We start from the raw sequence: 14,448 nt of genomic DNA, 5'->3' as shown, positions 1-14,448 counted from the left end.
TGCCTCAGCCTCCCAAGTAGCTGGGATTACAGGGGTGTGCCATTATGCCCAGCTAATTTTTTTTTGTATTATTAGTGGAGAGAGGGTTTCACCATATTGGCCAGGCTGGTCTCGAACTCCTGACCTCAGGTGATCTGCCCACCTCAGCCTCCCAAAGTGCTGGGATTACAGGCATGAGCCACTGCTCCCAGCCAGCTTTGACATTCTTTGTTTGTGGCTGTCACAGCTGGCAAAGACCTAACTAAGGCACATAGTCTCAGGTGGAAGAAGTGTGTCATTGGCTGCGTTTAATCTCGCTGCTCCTTTTTTAGTCCCACCCTTCATTATGCAGAGGCATTTGCTGGAATTTGCTCATGTACTCATGGCTAAATCTTCTGGCCGATTTCTGAACAGGGATCTTTTTCAGAAGCCCCTGTGTAGAGGGCTGGCTGATTTGCAACCTGAGTGCATCCCAGGGAATCTACTTGCGCTGGCTGCAAGCAATATGCCAAGTGGACAGGAGAGGGCGCCCGTGTCAGCCTGGGGATGGCGCCTGCCTGAGAAAGCACCAGAGGCCATCTCGGTCATTGACCCCGGTGTATCTCTGTATTAGTTTGTGCTCATCTGTAATTAATTGAAAACCCAGCCAGTAAATGTCAATCAAACCTTAAATCAAAAGGGTGTTTTTTGCTGGCTTTTCAGTAAGCCCTGAGGAAGGCCTGTTCGTGGTTGGTTTGGTGGCTCAGTGGTGTCATTGGGAACCTGAGGACTCCATCTCTGCTGTGTTGGTGCTCAGGCAGTCCTCATGGCCTCAGTAGGGCTGCTGCGGCTCCAGGCATTGTGCCTTTATGTTTCATAAGGGAGGAAGTCTGTGCGTGTGTGTATGGAGGGGCGGGTGGTCAGGTAAGTGAGGGTAACGCCTCAAGGAGGAAAATCCTTTTCCAGAAGCCCCCAGGAAACTCCCCTCACTGCCAGCTTACCACAACCGGGTCACCTCCCACCCCTTGGTGTATGGGAGGTTGCAGTGGTGAGTATCGGCTTCTAAACTCTAATGGAGGTGGGGAGGATGGAATTACTAAGACAGTAGAGAATAATATAAAGTAGCACTGGTAATCAGAAGCACTGAAGTTGTTCTGAAATCTTTTTTGTTTATTTTGAGACAGAGTCTTGCTCTGTCGCCCAGGCTGGAGTGCAGTGGCGCGATCTCGGCTCACTACGACCTCTGCCTCCTGGGTTCAAGTGATTCTTCTGCTTCAGCCTCCTGAATAGCTGTGACTACAGGTGCCCGCCACCACGCCCAGCTAATTTTTGTATTTTTAGTAAAGATGGTGTTTCACCATGTTGGCCAGGGAGGTCTTGAACTCCTGACCTCAAGTAATCTGTCTGCCTTGGCCTTCCAAAGTGCTGGGATTACAGGCGTGAGCCACCGCGCTCGGCCCTAGCCTCTCTGTTAATTGCTTCCTCTGAGCCTTAGAAACCCCTGAGTGTCCTCTATACCAAGTTGAGTTGGTCTCTCCAGGCCTGGGAGGAGAGTAGAGGTGGGGATCATTTTCTGGGGTGTGGCTACGCTTCAGTCCATTAGGAGGCTGAGTAATTCATTCACTCAACAAATCTTTATTTAGTGCCTGCTGTGTGCCAGGAACTGTTCTAAGAGGCATGACTCAGTAGTCAACAGAACAAAGATCCTTGCTCTCATGGGGCACATTTGAGGGTATTAGTTACCTGCCTAGTGACCCCAGGGCACAGAGGGGTGCTTCATCCCGGATTTCCTGCCAAATTCCCAGGCTGAATCCAGTGGTCCACCCTGCGTCGCATCCCCATCCCAGCACCGTCTCTGTGGCCCAGGGAAAGCAGTGCCCTAATTGGCCAGGCTCAGGAGTGGGGTTACCTCCTCCTGAATCCCTTGAACCAAAAGTTGGGGAGATAGGATCCCCCAAGATGCTGGGCAGATGGAACCAGTCATGCCCCTCTGGTAACTGGAGCATTGTGTGTTACTGCAGTCTCGGGTTGCTGTAATGGAAAGATCAAGCCAGGTCTGTGGGAGGAAGCACTGCCTATTGCGGCCTGCACAATTCTGTTAATACTTGGAGCACTGTTAGGGCAAGCTTAAAACTGGCTGGATTGGGCGGGGGCACAGTGGCTCACACCTGTAATCCTAGCAATTTGGGAGGCCGAGGTGGGCGGATCACCTGAGGTCAGGAGTTCGAGACCAGCCTGGCCAACATGGTGAAACCCCATCTCTACTAAAAATACAAAAATTAGCCAGATGTGGTGGGGCATGCCTGTAATCCCAGCTACTCGGGAGGCTGAGGCAGGAGGATGGCTTGAAACCGGGAGGCGGAGGTTGCAGTGAGCCGAGATTGTGTCACTGCTCTTCAGCCTAGGTGGCAGAGCAAGACTCTGTCTCAAAAAATAAATAAATAACAAAATAAATAAATAAACTGACTGGATTGCCAGGTGGGGTGGCCAACACCCGTAATACCAGTATTTTGGGAGGCTAAAACTGGAGAATCACTTGACCTTTGGAGGCTCAGGTTGTAGTGAGCTGAGATCGTACCAGTGCACTCCAGCTTGTGTGATAGAGTGAGACTGTGTCTCAAAATAACAGTAATAATCATTGTCATCATCATCATCATCTGACTGGATCACATCTGGGGAAGGGCAACCAGGGCAGAGACTGGCTTGAAGCTACGTTTACCCTGAATAATAATTTATTGACTGATAATAACAGCTTTTATTTAATATGCTTTCCATTATCTCAGCAAATGATCTTAACCACCTTATTTAGGGAGTTTATGACCATCCTGGTTTTATGAGTGAGGAAATCTCTCAAAGCGAGAGAAACAGGTTCCCTGAGGCAGTACAGGATAAGAAGTCATATCCCACTGGCTCCCAAACTCCTCCTCTTATGTTTAATTATTGGCACTTGTTTTTTTGGTATATTCTTTGTTGAGATATAGAATCTATACAATGCAAGGTGCAGATCTAAAGGCTACAGTTCAATGAGTATTGGTACATGCATATACCCATGTAACTAGTACCCAAGATATAAAACATCGTCATTACTCTAGAAAGGTCCCTCCTCCCCTGCTCTGTCTCCTTATCTGACTTCTCTCCTTATTGATTAGTTCTGCTTGTTGTTCAACTTGATATAAATGGAATCATACACTATGAAATTTATGTTTAGCTTTTGTTCATTTGATACTTTTGAGATACTTCTTGCTGAATGTATCAATAGTTCATTTCTTCTTCTTCTTTTTTTTTTTTTTTTTTTGACACAGGGTCTCCCCCTGTCACCCAGGCTGGAGGGCAGTGGCACAAACACGGCTCACTGCAGCCTCAACCTCCTGGGATCAAGCGATCCTCCTGCCTCAGCCTCCTGAGTAGCTGGGACCACAGGCACATGCCACCATGCCCGGCTAATTTATTTTATTTTTTGTAGAGATGGATCTCACTAAGTTGCCGATAGTGGTCTTGAACTCATGGGCCCAGGTGATCCTCACCGCTTGGCCTCCCAAAGTGCTGGAGTACAAGTGTGAGCCACCATGCCTGTCCAGTTTATTTTGTTATTTTGTTTATTACTCTTAATAAAAGTGTATTCTTTTCTTTTATTCCAATATATGAATATGCCATGCTTTGTTTAATAACTGTCCTAGTGATGGGCATTTGGGTTGTTTCCAAGTTATTGCAAGTAAAGGTGCTATGAACATTTGTGTACAAGCCTTTATATGGATGTTTTCATTTCTCTTGGTAGAAATGAAATTCTCCCAGTAATTATCTAGGAGTAAAATTTCTGGATTATATGGTAAGGTTATATTTAATTTTATAAGCAACTGGCTGAGCCAGGTGCGGTGGCTCACGCCTGTAATCCCAGCACTTTGGGAGGCTAAGGCGGGCGGATCACAAGGTCAGGAGATTGAGACCAGCCTGGCCAACATGGTGAAACCCTGTCTCTACTAAAAATACAAAAAAAAAAATTAGCTGGGCATGGTGGCACGTGCCTGTAGTCCCAGCTATTTGGGAAGCTGAGGCAGGAGAATCACTCGAACCTGGGAGGCAGAGGTTGCAGTGAGTCGAGATCATCCACTGCACTCCAGCCTGGGCGACAGAGCGAGACTCCGTCTCAAAAAAAAAAAAAAAAAGAAAAATCAGGCGGGTGGATCATCTAAGGGTGTGGTAACTCACTCCTGTAATCCCAGCACATTGGGACTCCAAGGCGGGTATTATCATCTGAGGTCAGGAGTTAGAGACCAGCCTGGCCAACATGGCAGAGCCCTAACTCTACTAAAAATACAAAAATTAGCAGGGTACAGTGGTCTGCGCCTGTAATCCCAGATACTTGGGAGGCTGAGGCGGGAGAATCACTTGAACCCTGGCAGCAGAGGTTGCAGTGAGCTGAGATTGCGCCTTTGCACTCCAGCCTGGGCGACAGATCAAGACTCCATCTCAAAAAACAATAATAATAATAAAAAAAAGAATATTAAACCAATCTTATATTCCTGCAGAAATCCCACTTGATTATGCTATATTATCTTTTTTATATACTGCTGGCTTTCGTTTGCTAATATTTTCCTAAAGATTTCATCTGTGGTCATCAGTGACATATTCTATAATTTTATTTTCTTGTATGTCTTTCTCAGATTTGATTGATTGATTGATTTGATTAAGACCAAGTGTCACTCTGTCACCCAGGCTGCAGTACAGTGGCAGGATCATGGCTCACTGCAGCCTTGAACCTGGGGGCTCAAGTGATCCTCCTTTCTGAGCCTTCTGAGTAGCTGGGGCCACAGGCATGCACCACCATGTACAGCTAATTTAAAAATCTTTTTGTGGCCGCGCGCGGTGGCTCATGGCTATAATCCCAGCCTCTGGGAGGCTGAGGCAGGTGGATCACTTAAGATCAGGAGTTCAAGACCAGCCTTACCAATATGGTGAAACCCTGTCTCTACTAGAATTACAAAAATTAGCCGTAATTAGACTAAATACAAAAGTTAGTCTCACTCTGTCGCCCGGGTTGGAGTGCAATGGCATGATCTCAGCTCACCACAACCTCCGCCTCCCAGGTTTAAGCGATTCTCCTGCGTCAGCCTCCCGAGTAGCTGGGATTACAGGGTCATGCCACCATGCCCGGCTAATTTTTGTATTTTTACTAGAGACGGGGTTTTACCATGTTGGCCAGGCTGGTCTCGAACTCCTGACCTCAGGTGATCCACCCGCCTCGACCTCCCAAAGCGCTGGGATTACAGGCGTGAGCCACCACGCCCAGCCACTAGACATCAAATTATGTAATGTGTGCAGTTTTGATCAGTGGTATACTAATAGAAATTGCATGATAATGCAATCCAAGAGAAAAGATTTTTTTGTTGTTTTTTGTTTTGTTTTTTGAGACGGAGTCTTGCTCTATCACCAGGCTGGAGTGCAGTGGCACCATCTCGGCTCACTGCAACCTCCGCCTCCCAGGTTCAAGCAATTCTCCTACCTCAGCCTCCGAAGTAGCTGGGACTACAGGCGTGCGCCACCACGCCCAGCTAATTTTTTTTTCTTTATTTTTAGTAGAGATGGGGTTTCACCATGTTGGCCAGGATGGTCTCGATCTCTTGACCTCATGATCCGCCCACCTCGGTCTCCCAAAGTGCTGGGATTACAGGCGTGAGCCACCACGCCCGGCCGAGAAAAGTTTTAACTAAAATCACAAAGAGTGAAATTTTTGATTTTAATTTATAGATACATTTTTGTTTCAGAGACTTATGATAGGACATTTGAGCATAAAAAAGTCACATTAGGATAAAACTTTATAGAGAAAGTAAAATGTAGGTGGAACTTCAAAGATAGCAGGGAACAATGCAAACTCTTAAAAAAGAGCTAGTTGGTGTATTTTTAAATGGCTTTGGAGGGAGACAGAGAAGCAGGGGTCTGGGAGCCACTGGGATGTCTTTGACCCAGATCCTTCCCATCCTCATCACCTCATGGCCGGGCTCACAGCTAAGCAGAGCCCCTATCTGGACCTCAGTGGCAGGTGTGGTTTTGTCCCCAGCAACACCAGGCAGGGTTACTGGAGTTCAAGTCCAAGGCTGAGTGAGCTCTTGATGTCTGCATTGCCCACCAGCCCCATGCCAGAGGAACAGGCTTGTTTTCAGTGTGGCACTTGCCCCCTGGGCTGTTCTCAGAGTCCTCCTGGTTTACCCCCAGTCAAGGAGGGATCCTGGGCTTAACCCCACCCTCAGTCACTTTGCATGTGTGGTCCTAGTCTCCAGTTCCTTCTGCTTCTTGTCACTGCCCTTTCCCCCTCTCCCCTTCCTCCCTCTACCTGCCCCCTTCCAGGGTGCCTAGGTCTCAGCAGCCTCCCTGCTGGCTCAGTTACCTCTCAGCCATCTACTCCCGCCTCAAGGCTTGCATTGATTCCCTCCCCTTCCGCCTAGTCGCATACCCTCCCAACCGCCCCACCCCCACCCTGATGCTTCTCTTTGTTCTTGTGGCTTCTGCTGTCTTTCCTTCCAGGACTGCTATTTTATTGGGTCTTGAGGAGGGAGCAGAGGTGCAGAGGTATAGGCTTAACCTGTGGAATCCTGGGGGCCAAGGTGGCTTGTTTGATTTTTTTGAAAAAAGTTTTAATTATCTGTTTTGGTCAGGCACAGTGGTGCACACCGGTAATCCCAGCACTTTGGGAGGCCAAGACAGGCCGATTGCTTGAGCTCAGGAGTTCAAGACCAGCCTGGGCAACATGACAAAATCTCATCTGTATTTAAAAAAAAAAAAAGGCCGGGCACAGTGGCTCACACCTGTAATCCCAGCACTTTGGGAGGCCGAGGCAGGTGGATCATGAGGTCAGAAGTTTGAGACCAGCCTGGCCAACATGGTGAAACCCCATCTCTACTAAAAGTACAAAAATTAGCAGGGCATGGTGGCGTGCGCCTGTAGTCCCAGCTACTTGGGAGGCTGAGGTGGGAGGACTGTTTGATCGCTGGGATTCCAGGCCACAGTAAGCCATGATCCTGCTACTGTACTTCAGTCTGGGTGACAGAGTGAAACCCTGTCTCAAAACAAAAACAAAAAACAAAACTTCCTTACTCTATTTCAGCTGCTGACAGAAATGCTGGAATTTGTGAGATTATAGTGTCAGAGGGTCTCTCTTGGCTTTTTAATTGTTATCATAGGCTGGGCACAGTGACTCACACCTGTAATCCCAGCACTTTGGGAGGCCGAGGCGGGTGGATCACAAGATCAGGAGATCGAGACCATCCTGGCTAACACGGTGAAACCCCGTCTCTACTAAAAATACAAAAATTAGCTGGGCATGGTGGCGGGCGCCTGTAGTCCCAGCTACTCAGGAGGCTGAGGCAGGAGAACGGTGTGAACCTGGGAGGCGGAGCTTGCAGTGAGCCAAGATCGAGCCACTGCACTCCAGCCTGGGCGACAGAGTGAGACTCCGACTCTAAAACAAACAAAAAAATTGTTATCATACACTATGCTGCAGGATTAAGGAGCCCAGCAAGGCCTTTCCCACCTGGACGGGTGAACCTGACATAAATGCCCAGAAGCAGAATGACTGACTCCAGGGTGTGCACGGATTTACACTTACACCAGCAAATGGGTGAGAAGGTCCATTTCCTCACAGTCGAGCCACCTGGGGGCTGTTTCTGTTTTCATTTTTCTACTTTGAACTAATTTTAGACCCACAGAAGAGTTACAATAAAAGTACAGAGAGTTCCCACATACCTTTCACCCAGAGTCTCCGGATGATAACATTTTACATAACCACAATGCAATGAGGCGACCCAGGAAATGAACACTGGTATAAAGCCTGCAGGCCTCATTCCTATCTCAGCAGTGTTTCCACTGGTGTCCTTTTCTGCCTGTTCCAGGATCTTCTCCAGAAACACACGTTCATTTAGGTGTCATTTCTTTTATTTATTTATATATTTTTTGAGACTGAGTCTCGCTGTGTCACCCAGGCTGGGCAAGTGGCGCGATCTCAGCTCACTGCAACCTCTGCCTCCCGGGTTCAAGAGATTCTCCTGCCTCAGCCTCCTGAGTAGCTGAGATTACAGGCATGCGCCATCACACCCAGCTAATTTTTTTTTTTTTTGTCTTTAGTAGAGACAGGGTTTCATCATGTTGGCCAGACTGGTCTTGAACTCCTGACCTCATGATCCACCTGCTTTGGCCTCCCAAATTGCTGGGATTTCAGGTGTGAGCCACCGCCCCCGGCCTATCATGTTTCTTAATAAGGGAATTTCTTTTTCCTTTTTCTTTTCTTTTCTTTTTTTTTTTTTTTGAGATGGAGTCTCACTGTATCACCCAAGCTGGAGTGCAGCACCATCTCAGCTCACTGCAGCCTCTGCCTCCTGGATTCAAGCGATTCTCCTGTCTCAGCCTCCCAAGTAACTGGGATTACAGGTGTGCATCACCACTCCCGGCTAATTTTTTATTTTTAGTAGAGATGGGGTTTCGCCATGTTGGCCAGGCTGGTCTTGAACTCCTGACTTCAAGTGATCCACTGCCTCGGCCTCTTAAGTGCTGGGATTATTATAGGCGTGAGCCATCATGCCTGGCCCTAATAAGAGAATTTCTAAACATTCCTCATTTGGAAATTTTTTTCTCATCTTTTATTATTTCTTCCCCATCTTTCATTTTTTAATTTTTATTTTATTTTATTATTTATTTATTTATTTTTGAGACGGAGTGTCGCTCTGTGCCCAGGCTGGAGTGCACTGACTGGCATGGTCTCGGCTCACTGCAGCCTCTGCCTCCCGGGTTCAAGCGATTCTCTTGCCTCAGCCTCCCGGGTAGCTGGGATTACAGATGCCTGCCACCACGCCCAGCTAATTTTTGTATTTTTAGTAGAGACGGGGTTTCACCATATTGGTCAGGCTGGTTGCGAATTCCTGACCTCAGGTGATCCGCCCACCTCGGCCTCCCAAAGTGCTGGGATCTTCCCCATCTTTTATTATCAGCCAACTTCCTTGTATGAAAGATAAGGATTTGATGTTTTTCCTTTCCCTCTCCCATATTAAATAACCTCTCCCTCCTCCCTAGTATACAGTTGCGGTTACCGGTTCCACGGGATTTAGCCTCTCAGTAGCCAGCATGTTCGTCATGGCCCTCTTGCCATCGTGGGCTCTAGCAGTCACTACTGTGTCCTTATGACGACCCTTCACCATCGAGTAGTGGACCCTATGAGGAATACCTTCCCTTCATTTTACGAGGAAGCAGCCATCGTATGCAGGCGTGTTCCCAATAGTGGGGAAGAGGTGCTTTGTCCTTTTTTTCTTTCTTTCTTTTTTGAGATGGAGTTTTGCTCTTGTTGCCCAGGCTGGAGTGCAATGGCATGATCTCGGCTCACCGCAACCTCCACCTCCCAGGTTCAAGCGATTCTCCTGCCCCAGCCTCCCAAGTAGCTGGGATTACAGGCATGCGCCACCATGCCTGGCTAATTTTGTATTTTTAGTAGAGACAGGGTTTCTCCATGTTGGTCAGGCTGGTCTTGAACTCCCAACCTCAGGTGATCCACCCACCTCGGCCTCCCAAAGTGCTGGGATTACAGGCGTGAGCCACTGTGCCCGGCCTGTCCTATTTGTGCATAAGCTCCCGAGCCCCGGTCCCCCACCACGGAGGGAGCTGTTTGGTCTTAGCAGCACATTTCCTGAGGAAAGGGTTGCATTCCAGCCACCTGCAGTTTCATGCTCAGAAAAATCTTGAACAATAGTTAACTGTGGCCAAGTACGTCACTTTACTTGCCTCCGTGGGTTAACATATCCCTCCTTTCCCCGGGAAATCTCTCTGGGCTTGGTCAGCCACTGTGTTGTGACCTAGAGTGTCTGAAGTGCCTGTGGCCTGGAGCTCCGGGGCTGAGAGAGATCTGAGCATAGGAGTTTGGGTCCTGAAGTTCTGAGTGGCCCCTGGAAGTAGATGTGACAGTCGAGTGAGAAAAGGGCTTAGGAAATGGTGCCCTGAGAAATGACAGCCACTGAGGCCGAGGAAAGGGTCTATATCAGAGACAGATGGGTAGAGGGGGCCTGGAGCCAATCCAGGAAATCCAGGAGGAGGGGCAATGCGTGCCACATTCTCGAGGGGACAGATAACACCAAAAGCATCAGGAGAGAGAGAAGGGAGATGGGGGAGCCAGAGACGGGAGCCATACCCATTGTCCATGGTCACCTCCTGGGCACCTCCACAGATCAGCTTTTTCATTAAGTGCCTGCTCTGTGCCTATCTGGGGCTGGGGACAGTGCAGTGACCGAGTTAGCCTCAGGTTCTGCCTGCATCGGCCTCACAGTCCAGTTGGAGAGACAGACTTGTCACCATGCTGTGAGGACCCAGAGCAGTCAGAGCTCAGATAGAGGATCCCAGGGGTCTGGAGGTCAGGGAAGGCTTCCTGGAGGAGGGGACATCTGAGGTGGGATTCTCCGGTATGGAAGACAGATGAAAGGGAGTGAGTCTGGAGGGAGAGAGTTCAGGGAGGAGACGGAAAACGATTCTATGTAACCCAAGAGTAGATTCACACCAGTGGGTAGGATGTACTTCCAGGAATAAAATTCCTAACAGAAGTCAGGAAGAGGATATTAGGTTAACATTTACAAACTGAGCATTTTCTCCCTTACTCTGTCATTGCCATTCTCCCAATCCTGTCAGTTGAGTATTTTGACCCCCAGTTTTGATAAGGAAACACCAAGGCTCAGCTTGCGTATCCAGAAAGTGACAGAACCAGGATTTGAGTCCAGGTCTGTGTGACTCCAAAGGTCTTGCTGCCATTTATTAAGGCCGGCCTCGTGTTAAGCCCAGAGAGCTTTGAGAACCTTGAGAATGTGTCTGACCCAGCCTATGGTTCAGGGAGGGCTTCCTGGAGGAAGGGACAGTCCAGCTGAGATCTAAAAGAAGAATTGGGAAAAGACAGGAAGAGAGAAATGGAGGGGGCCAGGTGCGGTGGCTCACACCTGTAATCCCAGCACTTTGGGAGGCTGAGGCGGGTGGATCACGTGAGGTCAGGAGTTCGAGACCAGCCTGGTCAACATGGTGAAACCCTGTCTCTACCAAAATATACAAAAATTAGCCAGGTGTGGTGGTATGTGCCTGTAGTCCCAGCTACATGGGAGGCTGAGGTGAGAGAATCACTTGAACCCGGGAAGTGGAGGTTGCAGTGAGCCAAGATTGTGCCACTACAGTCCACCTGGGACAGCATGGCGAGACTCCATCTCAAAAAAAAAAAAAGAAAAAAAGAGGGAAAGAAAGAAGAGAGAGAAGGGAAAGAAAGAAAAGAAAAGAAAAGAAAGAAAGACCATTGTCCATATTCTTTTAAGTAATAGAGAAAGTAGGAATACTGACTTACTCATTTTATGAGTCCAATAGAATACTGATATCAAAGCCTGATAAAGTCATTACAGAAAAGGAAAATTATAGGTTAAGATCTCTCATGAAGTTGGAGTTAGGCCAGACACGGTGGCTCACACCTGTAGTCCCAGTACTTTGGGAGGCCAAGGTGGATGGATCACTTGAGGTCAGGAGTTTGAGACCAGCCTGGCCAACATGGTGAAATCCCGTCTCTACTAAAAATACAAAAATTAGTCAGACATGGTGGTGGGCGCCTGTAATCCCAGCTACTTGGGAGGCTCAGGCAGGAGAATCACTCGAACCCGGGAGGCAGAGGTTGCAGTGAGCCAAGATCGAGCCACTGCACTCCAGCCTGGGCAACAAGAGCAAGACTCTGTATCAAAAAAAAAAGCACCAAAGTCTCATGAAGCAGCACTCAGAGGGTCTCCTCTCTGCCTTAGTCACACCACACTGGAGAGTGTTTCCATGGCCACTGCATTGCAGAGCGGAGATCATGCCACTGCACTCCAGCCTTGGGGACAAAGCGAGACTCCGTCTAAAATAAATAAATAAAAAAAAAAAAACAACAGAACATAGAATAATAAAAACTGCATACAAATCCCCTGTAGAAATGGGGGAGCGGAGAAAGGGCAGGCCGCATGGGGGCAGAGTGCTTACCTTTCATAGTGGGGCTGGATTATGAGCAGGTAATGATGGTGTAGATCTGAACAAACCTCCAGTTGAAGAGCTCAGAAATGAGTGAGGTATGCTTACTATGGGCTGTCCAGGAGATGGCGCTAGGGGAAAACAGGCTGGCGACCGCAGTAGTTGAGGGTTCCTCTGAGGAGGGGACTTTGACTTTACATTTTATAGTTTGAGTACTTTGTTTTCTTGCAATGTGTTACTTTTATTTGCGGCAGGAGTTGGGGGTGGGGCGACGGGGAATGGTAGGTTTGTTCTTTTCTTTTCTTTTTTTGAGACAGTCTTGCTCTTGTTGCCCAGGCTGGAGTGCAGTGGCGTGGTCTTGGCTCACGGCAACCTCCGCCTCCTGGGTTCAAGCGATTCTCCTGTCTCAGCCTCCCGAGTAGGTGGGATTACAGGGGCCTCCCACCACGCCCCGCTAATTTTTTGTATTTTTATTGGAGATGGGTTTCACCATGTTGGCCAGGCTGGTCTTGAACTCATTACCTCATGATCCGCCTGTCTCAGTCTCCCAAAGCGCTGGGATTAAAGGCCTGAGCTACCTCGCCCAGCCAGTTTGTTCTTTTCTTCTCACCAATTCCTTCTGATTGCTGCGTGGGGGACAATTGCAGAGGGTGAGGCTGGGGCCGGCAGGTGGGAAGGAGGCTGGAGGCGGGACTCACTTATGTGTTAAGCTTAGATCTAATGAGCATCATGCGTGTGCCTGGCCTGGCACTGGGCAGTGCTGGGGACACAGCAGTGACTGTGACAGCCCTGGGCCCCACCCTTGTGAGGCTTACAGGACAGTGGGGAGACTGATTGCAGACAAGTAACTGGATAGCCACTATTCCTGGTTGTGATAGGCACTCAGAAGGGGATAGACAGGCTGTATTCCTCCTATTCAGGAGGTCAGGGAGGGGAACGTTGGTCAGAGCTGGGATGGATCCTGGACCAGGACAGCAGAAGGGAATCCACTGGGAGAGATGTTCAAGATGCAGAATGGACCCGACGCGCAGCTGAGAGGCTGTGGGAGAAGGGGAACAGCTGGGATGAGGCCCCCGTCTCTAGCCAGGGGACAGGTGTGGGGCCAGGTGCTGGGTTCAGGTTTGGATGTGCTGAGTGTGAGAGGTCTAGGAGACATCTGGAGCGTGTTGACCCCCGCAAGTCTGGTGAGTCCTCCAGCTTAGCCTGTCCCGGCCCCTCACAGCTATCCCTTCTAGAATCACAGCCCTGTGATTCATCCCCACCTGGGCCTTGTTTCCTGAACCCCACATCTGACCGCTGGCCCGAGGGAGAATGCCGTCGGCCCCTGCTCTGAAAGCCCTGCAAGCCCATGCCTGCATGCACACACGCGTGCACACACACGCACACACACACCCTCTTGATTTGATTTCCTGTGGCCTGGGTATGTGCCCACTCCCATTGGCACACCTAGACCCACCTGCTGGCCCAGATCCCCATGCTTGGTCTGCACTGAGACACTTGCATTTCCACGCTGGGAACCTCACCCAGGAAGGCTAGAGGAGCTGGAACCCTCACCCCTCACCACTCTCTGGCCGCTGTGCTAGGTGTCCCTGACATGAAGGAGGCAGTGACAGTTACGGGCCCAGCTCTGGGCCACCACCAGGTCTGGCGAGTGTCATTGTCAGGATGATGCTGTCCTTCCTGTGTTATAGAGGGGCCTCGGGGCAGGCTGTCATTGCCCAGGCAGCAGGTGGCGGAGCCCCAGGGGGACCCCAGATCAGCCTGACCCTAAGACCTCAGTGTGGGAAGAGTCTCCACAGCCTGGACCCCAGGAACCCACAAGCCCAGGGCCTAAGTCACAGTCAGCTGTAACAGTAATTGCAGCAGCTGACAGTGACAGTGACAGTGACTTCTCGGGCCCTAAGCTTGCGCCTCAGGTCTTCCCTCCAGCTCCAGCAGAGCTCCCCAAGCCTTCCTGTCATCCCAGTACTTTGGGAGGCTGAGGTAGGATGATTGCTTGAGCCCGAGTTCAAGGCCTGCTTTGGCAACATAGCAAGACCCAGTCTCTACCAAAAAACAATTTAAAAACAGCCAGGCATGGTGGGGCACCTATAGTTCTAGCGGCTCCAGAGGCTGAGGCGGGAGGATTGCTTGAGTCTAGGTGTTCGAGGTTGCAGTGAACTGTGATGGAGCCGCTGCCTTCCATCCTGGACCACAGAGTGAGAGCCCATCTGTTAAATAAGTAAATAAATAAATAAGATGGAATATGGCAAGACCCCATCTCTACCCAAAAAAAATAAAATTAGCCAGGCATGGTGGCATGCACCTGTTGTCCCAGCTACTCAGGAGGCTGAAGTGGGAAGATGACTCGAGCCTGGGAGGCGGAGGTTGCAGTGAGCTGAGATTGTTCCACGGCACTCCAGCCTGGGCGACAGAACGAGATCCTGTCTCAGAAAAAGAAAAAAAAAATTGTGTGCCCTCCAGTGCATTTTCAAGTTGACAAGTAAAACTTTTCTT

At 49.4% G+C, this 14,448-nt stretch overlaps 1 protein-coding gene across 2 annotated transcripts in view; it reads left to right on the top strand.

Annotated features, from left to right (window-relative positions):
- OPA3 (outer mitochondrial membrane lipid metabolism regulator OPA3) overlaps positions 1-14,448 on the top strand; it is a 61,079-nt gene that overhangs the window by 18,750 nt on the left and 27,881 nt on the right. The window lies entirely within an intron of this gene.

Source organism: Pan paniscus, chromosome 20 (genome assembly GCF_029289425.2).
Source record: "Pan paniscus chromosome 20, NHGRI_mPanPan1-v2.0_pri, whole genome shotgun sequence".
NCBI lineage: Eukaryota > Metazoa > Chordata > Mammalia > Primates > Hominidae > Pan > Pan paniscus.
The sequence above is the reverse complement of the archived record's forward strand: the minus strand, read 5'-3'. Positions and strand labels throughout refer to the sequence as shown.